This window comes from Hyaena hyaena, unplaced genomic scaffold (genome assembly GCF_003009895.1).
Source record: "Hyaena hyaena isolate Hyena2069 unplaced genomic scaffold, ASM300989v1 scaffold_920, whole genome shotgun sequence".
In the NCBI taxonomy this organism is placed as follows: domain Eukaryota; kingdom Metazoa; phylum Chordata; class Mammalia; order Carnivora; family Hyaenidae; genus Hyaena; species Hyaena hyaena.
The window spans coordinates 453,308-470,183 of record NW_024081553.1 but is presented as its reverse complement, the minus strand read 5'-3'; the positions used below and the strand labels follow the sequence as shown (position 1 = coordinate 470,183).

The window sequence follows — 16,876 nt, the reverse complement described above, 5'->3', positions numbered from 1 at the left end:
ATTGCATCTACTTTTGAGCTGAATGTTTTCCTAGAGCTTAACATTGCTCAAAGGATAAAGGCCCAAATTCATCAGCATAGGACTTGTTATGTATTTTCATCAATTCCACTCACACTTTGCTCCATTTATACGTAATTTTTATTTATTTATTTGTATTTTTATTTATTTATTTATTTATTTATTTATTTATTTATTTAGGGGGAGCAGGGGCAAAGTCAGAGAGAGAGAGAGAATCCCAAGCACTGGCAGCGCGGAGCCTGATGCAGGGCTCGAACTCCTGAACTGTGGGATCATGACCTGAGCTGAAATTAAGAGTTGGATGCTTAACCAGCTGAGCCTCCCAGGAGCCCCATACTCAATTTTTAAATGTTTATTGACAATATCATGTTCTTTTATGCCTTTCCATTGTTGGTTTCGGTTATAATTGTCAGTTCCTCATTTTCATCTAAATACTTGCTCATTCAGCCCAAGTATGACCATTCATTTCACATCTTCCAGGACACCCCCAAACTGAGAAACCGTCTCCTTTCTTCTGTTCCCGTGGCACTTTGCTCTTATCTTTATTTCAACACTAATTTGAATTAAAATGCATTTATATAGGGGCACCTGAGTGACTCAGGCAGGAAAGTGTCTGACTTTGGCTCAGGTCATGATTTCACAGTTTCTGGGTTCAAGCCCTGTGTCAGGCTCTGTGCTGACAGCTCAGAGCCTGGAGGCTACTTCAGATTCTGTGTCTCCCTCTCTCTCTACCCCTCCCCTGCTCGCACTGTGTCTCTTTCTCTCTCTCTCAAAAATAAATAAACATTAAAAAAAATTAATGCATTTGTATGTTTTTCTCCCTTTTATTATTCTAAGTTTTTTCTGGAGATCAAAACCATTTATTTTACATATTTTACCTGCCCCAACATTTAAATTACATATCCTTTCTTGCAAAGAAAAACAAAAAGTCTGCAGAGGTCTAGAAAATATGTCTGCTTCACAAGCATCCCTCCCTCTCACCATCACTGGTGAACTACCGCCGTTTTTGCAAGCCTTGGTGTTTAGTCTTTGGGTTCAGTTTCTTCCTAAAACCTGATCAAACTGATCATCTTTCCCAGCTGGTCTTTGATTCATTGCTTTCAGTTTATTGTAGTATTAACTAATCTCTCAGTTAATAATCAATACGGAATATTTTTTCATAATTCTGTATTTCAGGCATGATCTTAAGCAATGAAAAAAACCAGCATAGAAGTTACTATTTCCTCCGCTTGTTTGGTCCTCAGTATCTGGAGGAGGATAATGGCAGAAAACCACAAAACCACTGTGGATCCACGACATGCCTGGCTCTCTTTCAAGTGCTTCCCATGTATTATTTCATTTAATCCTCCCAGTGCTCTTTCCCAAAGTAAAAAAATTAGTAGGTGACTATTTCTGAATGTCAGCCTAAGTCTATCCACCACAAGATTTGTTTTCCAGGATACCTTATTTTTTAAAAAACCAATGTAATCTCTTCATTTTCCAATAGGCAGATGTCACCTTCACCATACTTTTGAACCCTATGTTGTCTTTATTTTATTCATGTGTAGATTCTATGATAAAGTGCACGTAGTTACAGAAGCTCTTGCCAGGCTCTGTCCTACAGTGCATGGGATTTTCCTGTTTAATGCTTTGGAATTGTTTGGAATTCAGCTTATCCGCCTGACACTTGATCTGTGATGTGTTTTCCTTAAGACTTAACGTTGCCATCCCAGATGTGCTCAGGCAGCCAGATTATTTTGCCAGGTAATTAGCAGAGGTCTTTAGTACTAGCACACTTTCTTCATTGTGATTGCTTTTTTTTTATGTTTGCTTTTCTTTAGCCAAGATTTTTTTTTTGACAAAATGTAACTTATTATCAAGAAAGATCTGGAGAATTGGTTTGGAAAGTTCACTTAAAATACAAAGTGTATTCAGTAACAGAGGAAGGCAAAAAATGTAGTTTTTAGCTGTCATGTGTCATTTTCATGATTGAAGGAATTACTTATTCTGAGAAGTAGAGGAAAGCAGCTTTCGCTAAGAGTTCCCAGAAGACTTCAAAGAAACCGACATGATCTTAAATCATGTTCTTGATATTAAAATGTTTAGAAGAGTGATTTTTTAAATGGAGTAGTTTTTTCTAATCAAATAGAGCAATGATAATTCTTTACCTGAAAATTGTAATTCATTCCAGATATCAGCTATATTGGACTAGTATATATTTTTAGGAGCCATGATTACCTCTTTTCAGATAGGTTCTTTAAAACATATTTTTAAAGTATTTTAATATTTGTTTATTTTTGAGAAAGAGACTGTGTGAGTGGGGGATGGGGACAGAGAGGAGAGAGAGAATCTGAAGCAAGCTCTGAGATGTCAGCACATAGCCCCACACAGGGCTTAAACCCACAGATTGCAAGATCATGACTTGAGCCAAAGTCAGACACTTAACCGACTGAGCCACCCAGGCGCCCTTATTTAAAGCATATTTAGAAAGGACTTCTAGTTTTATTCTAAAATGAGGCAGGGATCATACAAATACAATTCATGTTCTCCTAAGATTTCCTTGAAATAAATCTGAAGAAATAAAAAAAGAAGACATAGCTGCAGAAGAACAAAGGTGTTTGAGGCCTCCAAAAGATGAAGGTTTAAACATTTCTGGAAGCCAGATAGATGGTGGGTGGATGTGCACAGAAAAATGAAGTGGAGAAAACTATGAAGCCAGAACCTTGCAGAAGGTCTGGAATTAGGGTCTGTAGGTATAATGATGCGTGAACAAAGCAGAGATGTGAGATGGTATTGCCAAAAACATGGGTTTTGATTAAAAGGAATTTAAATATATTTATTGAAAAAGACATGAAGCGAACAATAGGAAAGTATGGTTTGTCTATGTAGTAGTCGAAAATAGGACCGAATTTCAATCATTTGATAGATAATAAAGTAGAAGCTACTTTTCTCTAAGCTAAAATATGCTCTTTTGAACAGGCCAAGATTTAAAGCATTAGAATCATAGAAAAAGAAATTGGATCCGATGACATTAGCTAATCGGCAGACAAAAATGTGAATGAGACCAAAACAATGAGGATGTTGTTTATTAGCTTTTAAATTTTAAAGTTCCCCTTGAACAAAGCCTGGAAGAATGGGCCTATTGTTAGAGGTTAACTATTTCTGTTAGAAAATTTTGAACATTTTTAAAGGGTAAATAGAGTTGACAGAATTTAGAAATTGACAACCAAAGGTGAAAAAGTGAAAGAAAACTAATAACTACAAGCAGGAAATTTGAGAGCCTGACTCAAGTTAAATGGAACCAAAGGTAAATGTGGAGCAATATTATAGGTAGTTGTAAAATAATAGAATATTCAAAGTAATAAGACTTTGAAAGGTTATGGAAAGTAAAAAAACAGTACATGGTGTCTATATGTTAAATTCTCCTCTTTATTAGTGTCTAGAGATAGAAATATGTTAATGTGTTATTTAGAGCTATGATGTCAATGGGCAGAAACTAATATAATTAATATAATAATAATAAACATTTCTAACATTTACCTCTGGGCTGGGAGGGTTAGTGTGGAAGAGTTTTTTGCTTATTCCCTGAAGCTCTGGTGTACTATTTCATTTGTTACCATGTATGCATTATTTGATCAAAATAAATAAAACTAGGAAAGAATTGGGGCGCCTGGGTGGCTCAGTCGGTTAAGCGTCCGGCTTTGGCTCAGGTCATGATCTCACGGTTCCTGGGTTCGAGCCCCATGTCTGGCTCTGTGCTGATAGCTCAGAGCCTGGAGCCTGCTTCTAATTCTGTGTCTCCCTCTCTCTCTGACCCTTCCCTGCTCACGCTGTCTCTATCTCTCTCTCTCAAAAATAAACAAACATTTAAAAAATTTTTTTTTAAAGAAAAGAATTATAGCACAATACGTACAGAGAGGCCCTATGAAGAAGACCGGAAGTGCATGGGAAATACAAAATGTACTAGGTACTGTTCCAAGTAACAAAATAACTTCTTAAATCCATGGTTCTCAACAATGCTTGCTCCCAGGAATACATCTGAGATTTGTAAACCCCTAATTTATGTTCTTACAATTTATATTTTAGTTTATACAGTTTTTCCTATAGCGTCTGCAAGAGGCCACCAATAGTCCAACAGCACTGTATTTGGGGTTTTTCAAAGATTTATACACAGATTTCTATACGGTAGACTCCAAAATTGTTTAAAATATAAACAAAATCTAACTATACCTTCATGATTTAGAGAGTCCCTTAGATATTGGATTACTTTTACTTTGGGTTCAAATGGGTTTAATCCTTAGGATTTCTGGGAATACCAGATAGCCCTGTCTTCATCCTTCTTTGATCTTAACAATTGAGAATATCTCGCTAACCATTTAGAATTCATAATATCTGATTCAAGCTTCTAACTAGCTCAGCTTTATATTAGTTATTATGATTTAAACCCTTAAAAAGGTCAGAAAGTGAAAACCAGGCAAAGTAGAGAAGGAGAGAAAGAGAAGTAAATCAGTGCTTTAGCAACACTTTGGGGATTAAAAATAGTCAACAATTGGGGCGCCTGGGGGACTCAGTCAGTTAAATATCTGATTTCAGCTCAGGTCATGTTGTCATGTTGCATGGGTTCAAACTCCTCACCCGGCCCTGTGTCGACAGCTCAGAGTCTGGAGCCTGTTTTGGATTCTGTGTTTTCTTCTCTCTGTGCCCTTGCCTGCTCATGCGCTGTCTCTCTCTCTCAAAATTAAAACAAACATAAAGGAAATAGCCTACAGTATAATAAAAGTATGTTAATTATTAGAAATACTTTATGATAGCCTTTGTTCTGGTGTGATTTTCTTCCTCAGTTCTTTTTCCTTAATATGTATTTCTTCCTGTCCTTTGCAAATTCCCAAGAACCCCAAATTCAGTTCCAGTTTTTAAATTGAGTCCAGAAGTTTGTTACACTCTTAAACATTTCAGAGTCCATGCAATTTGTAAGAAGAACAATAGATTTTAGTAAACCTGGATTTCAGCCTTGGAGCTCCCTGGGAATATAAAGTTTACCATGGTAGGTCATTCATCCTGGCTGTTCCTCAGTTTCCATTTCTGTAAAATGAGGGTAAAACCGTATGCTTTATAGGATTATTTTGCTAAAAATTATTTGTTGGTGGAAATGAAGACATTCGTTTTCTGGAAACTCATGGGGAAAACATTTTAATCACAGGAAGTTGATTCTGTTATCAAGCTTTTACTGTACTTGTTAGTCACCCACCACACAGATCCTTGCTTCGTGTTGGGTCTCTAGCTCTGTACTTTTACAAGCTCCTCTGTTTATGCTCAGCATATAGCCGGTTAAGAATGGGTGCCTTCAACATATGGCAAGCATTTTAAAAAGCATGTTATTATTTTTACTTTCTCAACATGCAGTTTATTTTGAGGATTTACATCAAAGTTCCAAACACAATTAGCCTCAAATGACAATGCTTTTTTTTTCTGTACAATTGAACAATGTGCCTTCAATCAAGAGTGATATCCTGGGCCACTTTTTAAAAAAGATGATTGACAGTTGGTTAGAGTAGCTACTTTTACATATCTAATTACTCTCTTCAACAATAAACCTTTTTTGAGCATTTTCTGGGCTTCGACACCTGTTTTCCGAAGATGAGTAACACTACACCTCTTGCAGTTTGGGGAAGGGAGAACTATAAGCAGAATGTTTGAGTGGCACACAGCGTGTGACATGAGGCGAGAATGTGTAGGGTGTTATAAAGCCTCGGAGGAGGAGTCTTCAGCCCACCATCCTAAGAGCCCAGATGGATTCCTCTTGGAAAAGATGCCACTTGGGGTGATAGACAGGAATTATACATGTAAGAAATAAACAATAAAGGTTGAAGAAAGGAAGGAGCCTTACAAAATATAATGAGACAATAAATACAGTTGGATTGGGCAAGAAATTACCAGTAGGTCTATATTAGTGGAATAAAGTATCAGAGGTAGGGAGGAATGCAAATGAATCAGAGATACGGGCCTGTGCTAGTTCATGGAAAGCAGTGTTTGACAATGCAGAGTGCCCCTTTGTGGCTTGAATTCCATATCACTGGCTAAGAAAAACAGGTATATTGGCAACATATGGGGGCGGAAGTAGGAAGTGTGTAAGTTAGTGAATGAATACTTTAGTGCAAGGAGATGTAGAATATTTCAAGAAATGATCAAGCCAAATGCAGGACAAAATAGAGTCATGCCAAATTCCAAGCAGTGAGAGACTTGATGTAGGGAATTGGTGGATAAATACTGGTACATAAATTGGTACATTAATATGCATGCATGCGTATACGCACACACAGTCACACATATGAACATACAAACATACACACAAATATATGTATATTTATGTTTCTAACAAAACAGAAAAAACAAGCAGGGATATTCTGACATGTTTAATTTTAATATGTGCATTACCTTGGCATTAACATGCTGGAACAGATCATACAGATTACTTATGGAGATGGAATTTATATAAAAAGGCCCCGAACATCATTATACTTTCTCAAAAGCATTAAATGGTGATTTTCAACAAAGAAACAAGCAAAGGGAAAAAAATACACTGTAGGATATTTGCCCACGAATATATGTCATTTGTAACTTAACCAAACAATTAAAATCAGGATAACGCTTACATCATACCAATGTGCCACTATTTAATCTTTTTATAGACTTCATAACTTTCATTTTGTCACATTTCAGAAATACCCCATCTAAATTATTTGCAAGCCTGCTAGTAAAGATCTGTTCTACCTCTTTCAATTCCATTCCGCTTCTCTCTATGTATATTTCAATATTTGGACCTTTGTTCTTCTTCCCAGACCCTTGCAGATTACAACACTCTTTGAGCCTTAAACTGATCATGTTAACAAGACAAAGATTTTAAAGGGTGCCTGGGTGGTTCAGTCCATTAAGTGTCCAACTTTAGCTCAGGTTATGATCTCATGGTTCATGAGTTCTAGGCCCACATCAGGCTTCCTGCTGTCCACACATAGTCCACTTCGGATCTTCTGTCCCCCGCTCTCTCTGTCCCTTCCCCCTGCTCAAAAATAAATAAGCATTAAAAAAAATAAAACCTTAAAAAAACTGATTTTAAGTTTTACTTTTCCTTTAACCAAGAAATCCTAGAATTAGTGCCTGAGTAAAATCTAGAGATTTTCACACTATTCCTTCCATTTATTAAGGATTGAATTGTCCCCTCAGAAAGATATGTTGAAGTCTGAACCCTGCAGGACCCCAAAACATGACCTTATTTGTGCAGAGATTATCAGGTTACAGTGAGTTCGGTAGAGTGGTCCAAAATCCAGTATAACCAGTGTCCTTGTAAAAGGGAAATTTGGACACAGAGACAGACACGCATAGGAAGAATGCAGTGTGAAGGCGGAGGATTATAGTAATCCTTGGCATCTATAAGTCAAAGATTGCCAAACATTGCTGGGAAAACACCAAAAGCTAGGAATGGGCAGGAAAGATTCTCCTTACAAATTTCAGAGGAAGCATGGCTTTGCCAAGACCTCAATTTTGAACTTCTAGCTCTGAGAAGTGTGAGATAATGCCAATAAATCTGCCGTATTTTGTTATGGCAGCCCTAGGAAATGAACACATCATTAAAATATTTAAAAAAGAAAATATTGAAAGGCCAATTGGGGGCGCTGGAGTGGCTCAGTCAGTTAAGCATCTGACTTCGGCTCAGGTCATGATCTCACAGTTTGTGGGTTCAAACCCCATTTAGGGCTCTGGGCTGACAGCTCGTAGCCTGGAGCCTGCTTTGGTTTCTGTGTCTCCCTCTCTCTGCCCCTCCCTTGCTTGCTCTCTCTCTCTCTCTCTCTCTCAGAACTAAAAAAACATTAATTTTTTTAAAGAAAAAGAGCCGATTAACATAGGATGATAGCATCATGATTCTGTAAAAGAAAGGAGTTCACCAGAAAAGTAGGAAGGTCATACTTTCAGAATAAGAGAAAATCCTTTCAATTTAGCCTCTTTTAATTTATGTGCCACAGTATATTTGTCCGTACCGTTCTTTTCATCTTCGAGCACAGCAGATTTTTTTTTTTTTATATTCTAACTACTTTATTTTTTTTTATTTTTTATTTTTTTACAAATAGTTTATTGTCAAATTAGTTTCCACCTAACACTCAGTGCTCATCCCCACAAGTGCCCTTCTCCATGCCCATCCCCCCTCCCCCCCACATCCATCAGTCCTCAGTTTTTGTCAGCATTCAAGAGTCTCTCATGGTTTGCCTCTCTCCCTTTCCCCCACCGAGCACAGCAGATTTTGACACGTGACCCATAGTTTAGTGACCTGCCCAGGAAGCAGATGTGTTTGTGGACTTCTGGTACAGCTAGTAATAGAATGGATTTCTAGAATTTACTTTCTTGTTCATCAATAATACCATCCTCACTGGGGCATTCCATGTAAATGGAATCCCAACTCTGGAGTTGTTGGGTTTAATTACTTTAAATCTTACTCAGAGACCAAGCATGAAGTCTCTTGAGAAACCTCACTTCCTGTACAGACAGAGAGACACCTTAGGCGTTTGTTGTCTTTGGAAGAGATTTTGCAATTTAAGTCCACCAGAAGCAGGATTCTCATCAAAACATTTGAGTTAAATTAGGTCCCTGTGATGCTTATAACAAAGTTCCTAAAGCATTCAAATCAAGCACTGCAACCTTCTCTACACTGTGTTATTAGTGTGATCAGGCAACATTCATTCTTCTCAAAGAAACTTAGTATTCTTTTGTCTAGCAAGAAGTGTAACATTGCAGAAAAAGGGATCCTGTCAGTGGAATGAAATCACCTTTCCTTCTTTTTTTTTTTTTCCTCTGACTTCCTCTCTCTCTCCAGGGTATAGCTTTTCTCATTTATAAATTGAGAAGTTTCAATAAATTTTAAATATATTTTGAGTTCCAGAGAAAGGAATGAAGGCCACAGGGCATACAAACATGTGTGAAACATAGGCCCCACCCACTGAAAATACCACAGAGGTAATTTCTGAAGTTGTAACCAGAATTGAACTTCCATGACTGAGAAATTGTGTTGGTAACAATTTTCATATTTGTACTTAAAAATCCTAAAATGTGGGTATTCCATGACTGGGCAATAATACACTGGTTAAATGAAATTTGCACGATCACATAAATGATTCTAAGAAAAATAATGTCTTAAAATCCCCTGAAGCGAATCCCTCATTTACTTTGAGCTTTTTAGATTTCACTTTATTAGCTTATTCATAGAACATTAGGAAAAGTAGCCATGGCAGAGTGCTGCTGACAAAGAAGCCTCTCACATTTGGAAATGTCTTGAGTACTTGGAGAGCATCCAAATGCCTTTGCTCATTTAAGGTCAAATATTGGTTTTTCTGAGCAAAATCATCTTCTCCTTAACTGATCAGGGGACCAGTGTGGCTGTTAGCCTTTGCCTAGGAAGATGCCTGGTGGAAAAGTGGTCTCGTGGGCACATAAAGGGTGGGATGAAAGAATTATCAACAACTACCCTGTTGCTTAGATGGAAATACATGCAAATTCTACTTGGTAGCTTACAATTCTAGATTGTACTCCCAGAGTCTATATCCTATATCTCATGTTGTATCACTGAATAATTTCTTATGTGACTGTTTCTGATAAGCTTACTCTCTTTACCTCCAATGCCTAAAGTTTCTTTGTGAATCCATATTTTCTCACTGCTATTGTTAATACTGTTCCAAGATTGGTATTATGTTTTTATTTTGGGTTTCAGTATTATTCAATTTATTTAGTGCCTCAAAAGACATGCATTGAGCCCATGTGAAGTGGGAGCCACTCTACTAATTACTAAGACAAAAGAACAAGGAGACTCAGTCCTGCCTTGACTTGACTCTGTTAGGAGAGACAAACAGTTTTTACTGATACAAACAAATCTACAGGGAACCTCCTTGAAGTTCTTGAAGTCCACATGAGCCAGCGTTTCTCCGGAGGTTGAATGTTCAGATCGTATGTTCCGTTCATTTTCAGTTTTACCGGGTGATGCCAAGTTTTTCTGCATTTTTCCCAAATCCTCGTCAATATGAAATGTCGTCAGATTATTTTTGCCAACCGTCTCCTGTTACTTTAAACTTTACTTTCACAATAACCAGTACATTTTATTTTTTAGTGACCATTCAGATATTCTCCTCTACAAATTGCCTTTTGATATGCCTAGAACATTGTGGCTTTCGGATGTTATTTATTAGAAATCATAGTGATTTTTATAGCTCTTCAATGTAGCCAGAGTAAATAATCTCTGATTCTTTGGATGTTGCACACATTTTCTCCTATCCATCCCTTTTTATGTGTGTGTGTAAAGATACTTATATTTTTCTTTTGCTGATGAAAGAAAATCTAGCACAGTGTTTATAAACTGTGAAAATGGGGGTGTCAGACTACCTAAATTCAAATCATAGCTCTAAAACTGCCTACCCATGAAACCATAACTTCATGTCTCCGTACCTAAACATTCTTATCTGTAAAATGGGAGCAAATAAAGTATCTACTGCTGTGCCTTCTGCTTAGTTTTGCTGTGAACTTAAAACTGCTATTTAAAAAATTAAGTTTATTAAAGGAAAAAAACAAAAGTGTCTCCCTTCTAGGGATACTGGGAAGACCTAAGAGACATGGAGGCCTTATTAACAGTGCCTCACACATCTAAGTGCTCATTTAAAATGAGCTATTGCTATTTTTTTTTCAATTATGGGGTTTATTGTAGTTAAATTTGTGTATTTTTCCTGAATGGTTTTGTATCACATGGACCTTTTATGACATCTTTCTACTTTCTATTCCTATTCTTCTTCTTTTTTTTTTTTTTTTTTAAGGTTTTTGCTTCTGGAAAGCGATGATGATAGGAAAGCAATGATGATATTCACTATTATTGCTATAAAAGTAATGAAGTAGTTACTTTATTGAGTGCTTTCTGTGTGCCAGGCCCAGTGCTGGGCTCTGTATACACTTTATATAGTTCATTATTCATAATACCCCAATGTGATCTCCCCTCCATTTTAGAGGTAAAGACCTACAAGCTTAGAAAGATTAAAAAAAGATCAGCTAGCAAATAAGAATAGCAACATTTCAGACTACATCTTAACCATTTGTTACTTCTTATTTGAAGGGGAAAGAGGAAGGATTAGACTTACTGCCATATGTTGTAGCTGTAGAAACCTAGAACTGGAATGTGGAGAATTAGTTTGTCGTCCGTTTTCTACTACTGGTACTTCCCGTCTCTGGGCTTTAGTGGGATTGTCAGTAGAATGAGATGGCAAAGTAAGATCTCTCAGTTTCTTTCTAGCTCTAAAATGCTGTAGTTCTTAACAAAGTGACACCAATACAGATATCTGTGCAGTGCTATTTAAATTGTGACAACCTAAATATCCAACAGCACAGAATAGACCAAGCAAGCAAATTGTGGTACAATCATTTAATGAAGTAGTATGCTACCATTTAATTTGTAAATATGAAAACTGATGTTAAATGAAAGTATTCGTAAGATAGATTGTTAAATGAAAAAAAAAGAAAAAGAAAATATTACCCTTTAGGCTTACAGCTATATAAAAATATGCATAAAGATGTTCAACTGTTGTGTAATAAAGAATTGGCTATCCTTGTCCTTAGTTTTTAGATTTTAGGTTAAACTCTAAAATCTTGGAATTTCCTGAGTGGTAAGTGGCTTTTATGAATCACTCACACCTTGGATCACACCTGAGTTTATGCTAATGAGATGACTCTGGCTGGAGGCCAGTCACCAGAAAGGCTATTAACCATGTGGTTAGAGGTTTGGGCCTATCAGTCTGGATTTCCAGGAAGGGAAATGCAGCTAGAGATTGAGTTCATTCACTTGCCATTGGCTTCAATTAATCAGTCCTGTGTATGTGATGAAACCCCAGTAGATACTTATTAACTCCAGACAGCAAGGTTTGGGCAAACTTTTTAGCTGTGAGGGTTTGGGGAATGGTGATGCATTGTAACTTCTTGGAGAAGTGACAGGGAAGCCCCTTGTTCAAGATTCTACCAGACCTTACCCTTTGGGACTCTCCATTTGGTTGGTCCTGATGAGAGAGCATGGGGCAAGCTGAGGGCAAAGTACAGGCTAAGAACACCCTCACTTGGATACTTCCAAACTTGTGGCTCCATTCTGAGAACATTCTAGATTGCTGAAAATGTTCTCTATGTTTATTGGGATGGTGATTAACATGGCAGTATGCACAGGTTAAAAAAGCAACTAATGATACACTTCATATATATACATGTTTTAATATTATTATACATCCATTTAAAAAGTTAAAGCAGGTTGGGGGGCGGGGCGCCTGGGTGGCTCAGTCAGTTAAGCATCTGACTTTGGTTCAGGTTATGATCTTACAGTTCTTGGGTTTGAGCCCTGTGTGGGGCTCTGTGCTAATAACTCAGAGCCTGGAGCCTGCTTTGGATTCTGTGTCTCCCATTCTCTCTGCACCTCCCCCACTCACCCTCTGTTTCTTTCTCAAAAATAGATAAACATTAAAAAAAAAAAAGTTAAAGTGGTGCCTGGGTGGCTCAGTTGGTTGAGCATCCTACTTCAGCTAAGGTCATAATCTCATAGTTCATGAGTTCAAGCCCCACGTGGGGCTTGTTGCTGTCAGCCTGTCAGCACAGAACAGGATCACACCTGAGTTCCCATCCTCTGTCCCCCTCTCTCTCTGCCCCTCCCCTGCTCAGGCTCTCTCTCAAAAATAATCAATACAACATTTTAAAAAGTTAAAGAAAAAGGCCAACATTGCAGATTTTTCAAATGAACAAATTTGTTGCATGATTAGAATAATTAGGATTTTTTATCAGTGTTTTCTAATATGTGATTAGAAGTAATATAAGCTCAAATTTTTCTAATTCATAGTTGATGTAACAAATCCACCAGGACCTCAGCCCAGTGTCAGCTAGTACTACAGAGTTAAAGGACTAGGACAAAGGACATCACAAAGCTTGTTAGGGGTACCTAAGGGAGCCGGGCACAGAGTGAGAGGTTGTGTCTCAGCTATCTGTGCCTCTTACTAGTTGTGTGATATGCGGCAGGGGCTATGAGGGCTTATCAGTAAATTGTTAGGATAAAAATGATGCATCTAAACATAAAAATACACAGTAAATGCCTGTGAGTGTCACCTTTAGAGTTATTGTTACTGGTCATTGTCACATAGAAATACCAGGTGAAAGAGACAACCTTTATATTTCTGAACTTCTCAACTTTTCTGGCATTTAAGTTTTTATTCTTTGATTTCAAAACTGAAAGCTGCAATAATAATAGGAAAAGAAAGAGAGGAAGAAGTCTTTAGAGCAGGAAATACAAACTCAGGGCTAACCCCCACCCTCGGAAAATACAAGGGGCATTTTAGAGCTGTGGCTGTCCTTCCTATGCTCATTTACAAATCAATTTAGCAGAAAGCCCAAAGGGGAGGTGAGGGAAAAGCAAGACCCGAGATAGAAATGCAAAGATCCTTAAGCCTAAAATGAAGAAAAACATTCATTTGGCTCTAAGTAAGGCCCTAGGCAGAGTTTGAAATTGAATTTTAGGCTAGAGTTTGGGTACGCATATGAATAGGGAGTGTATCATTCTTCACTTTTGCTTGTTTGAGGGGTTGGATAATGAGCTTAGAAAATTTTAGCTATCAAAATATCTGACTGTAGAAATTAGGTAAATATGTATTAAAATATCATGTAGAGTTTACCATTTAATTTAGTTTTTAATTCAATGCTGCATGAGTTAAGGGAAATGTATTGAAGCTTTTATGGATCTGATTTCTTGGTGTTACATTTTTAGTTTAGTGTCTTTACTTTTTACTGGGAGGCTTTATGTTTGATTCATATTTTTATGGTTATTTTATTCCCAGGTCATTATTTTCTAAACTGTATGCATTGAACAAGGATGTTAAATTTAAAAACAAAAGTTTTGGTTATATTATTTTAGAAATTACTTCTTTAAAATAGGTGTTTTATTGCAGGTCATCTTGGAGAATTTAATATTTTATTGTGGACTGTGAATGTCTAGGTTGTAGCACTGAGGTTTCCTATAGTTTATTTGACCCAAGAACCCCTACACACATTGCCTAGACAATGTGATGTGTACACACACATGTGTGATGCCTACACACGCTGGCATCACTCGATACTGATTTTGTAGAAAAACTACTAATGATAAAATGCATGCACACGGTAAGGTGTCATTGTTTTGACAGATCACAGCCTGTTGAGGAAGGGGTGTTAACCAGCACATATGAGTTTTCCGTTACACAAAATGTTTGATTATAATGATAAATAATAGTATATTTAGACAAAATGATTGAAGTGGCTGTGTGGTGAACCTTGGTTGACAATACATGCGACTTTTAGTTACCTAACATGTGGTATCATTTAATGAACTATTTAACAATAGTACTGGTTATTATTTAGATTTTCCCCTTTCATGATTCCTTGTTATAAATGGTTTGACTTATAGATATATATATTAGAGAGGTGAATAGGATTCGTGCTCATTAATAAAGTCTTTAAACATCATTTTGTTGTATTGAATTTCTAAAACGATAAAGATTAGTACTTTTGTTGATGTAACTGTCGTTTGTGAAATCCGCCGTTGAAATATAATTCAGTGAGGTGGCGTTTTTTAAAAGCGTACTGGGAAATAAAATTGCCTCTGAAGAAGAGTACACTACTTTGCATTTTGAAATTTGATTTTATAGTCATAGTGATCAGAGCATCGTTCAATTCAAACAAAAGAATTAAATCTAGAGAATCTGCCACATTCGCATTAAGTGTCTAGTTCCAAAACACCTCCTACACAAATGTGGATGGAATGTGACAGTCACTGCTTCCCCAGTGTTCCTTGGAGGACCAAAATAATATGCTACTCATCATTATATGATAAAAACTCACGCTGTTCATTTTCAGAGAGCATCTTTAATATAAATGTATAATGTATTTTTTATATTTTATAGTGTCCTTCTAAGGGGACTTCAGTACTCCTAAATGGGTTGTAGGCGTAAATCATCTTATCCCCAGATGGAAATGGGCCCCATTTATGCACCAAACATATGCAGTAGTTTATGATAAGACAACTACCTCAAAGTCTGTGACCTTTTTCTGCTTTTAATTTTCCCTAAGGTGCTGGCTGAAAGGGAAATTATCCCCAAGTGTTCTCTGTGATTGGTGTCAGAGAAGTGTTGTGATGGCATGTTTAAACAAGTGTAAGAGTGATCCTAGGATGCAGAATGAAGGCTGTTGAAGCAACCAGATTCACACATTTGTGTGGCTGTTGGCTTGTCAGGCTCTGTGCATTTTCCATTTAGGCTCTGAGGAAAGAGGGATGAAATGGGGTTGTGAAAGGTTTGGAAGATTAGCTGGAGTAGGGGACTTGAAGGAAAAAAATATATATGTGTATGTATTTGTGTGTGTGTGTGTGTGTGTGTGTAAATAGGTAGAGAGAGAGAAGGAGAGAAAAAAGAACTTATACCATGTTTGTACGTCTAAGCTAAGAAAGAGACTGTAGCCTTTTTCTTTTTAAGTTTATTTATTTTGAGAGCGAGAATACAAGCAGGAGAGGGGTAGAGAGAAGGAGAGACAGAATCCCAAGCAGTCTTTGCACCATCAGTGTGCAGCCCGATACAGGGCTTGAACTAATGAACCCATGAAATCATGACCTAAGCTGAGATCAAGAGTCGGACACTTAACCAACTGTGTCACCCAGGTGCCCCACAAGAGACTGTAGTTTTAATTCAATTTTAATGTGTAGATTAAGACACAGAACTGAATTTAGGAATGACTGTGTGTTAAGATTCAAAAAGATGATAAGAGTTAACTGGAATCAATTCACGTGTTCATCGGCTGACAAATGGATAAAGACATTGTGGCATATCCATACAAAAGGAATACTACTCATCAATAAAAAGGAATAAGCTACTGATGCATGTCACAACACGGATGAATTAAACACATCATACTGAATGAAAGCTGTCAGGCAGGGGTGCCTGGGTGGCTAGGTTGGCTCAGTGCCAAATAAGTATCTTTTTTTAATGTTTATTGATTTATTTTGAGAGAGAGAGAAGGGGAGAGAGAGAGATCGGGAAAGAGGCAGAGAGAGTGAGAGGGAGAGAGAATCCCAAACAGGTTCTTCACTGAGCACAGAGCCTCCTGATGTGGGGCTTGAACTCATGACCATGAGTTCACGACTTGAGCTGATATGAAGAGTTGGACACTTAACCAACTGAACCACCCAGGTGCCCGCAATATCAAGATGAACCTTAGATTATTCTTGACATTTTAACTATTTAATATATAAACCACCTAGCCTAGTGTTTAGCTCATAGAAGGCACTTAATGAGTGCCATTATTTTTATTGTACATTAAGAATGCCTAGACAGCCTAGTGGGAATTGTGACTATCTAGACAGAAGCTTTCTCCTACTTACCTGTGAAGACAGCCTATGAGTGAACTGGTTCTGATAATTTGAAATATACAAAAGGAGTGGAGTTTGTCAATGGCTTATTTAGGGTAGTCAACAAACTACAATGTATCACATAAGCTGAATATTAGAGCTTATTTCACAGACACATTCTTAGCTTTGTTGTTTATGTCAAATCATTTCTAAGCCATTTTAACCTATTGTGAAGACTCGCATAAGAATTTTATTTCTGATGAGAGTTAAGAGTTTGCAAGCATTTGACAGAAGTAATGGCCGTATGTGTAACATTTAATTTATTTCAAAATGTATCTTGGCCTTGTAAGGTAATAGTAGTGTGGCAACAATGACTATAGAAGCCTGAGACTCAAGTTAACTCTGATCTTCACATGTGATAGAGAAAATATAATAGCCAATTATTGACTTCTTAATGTGCTT

At 37.2% G+C, this 16,876-nt stretch overlaps 1 protein-coding gene across 1 annotated transcript in view; it reads left to right on the top strand.

Moving 5' to 3' along the window:
• ZNF385D (zinc finger protein 385D) overlaps positions 1-16,876 on the top strand; it is a 290,957-nt gene that overhangs the window by 159,422 nt on the left and 114,659 nt on the right. The gene's annotated exons all lie outside the window — the stretch shown is intronic.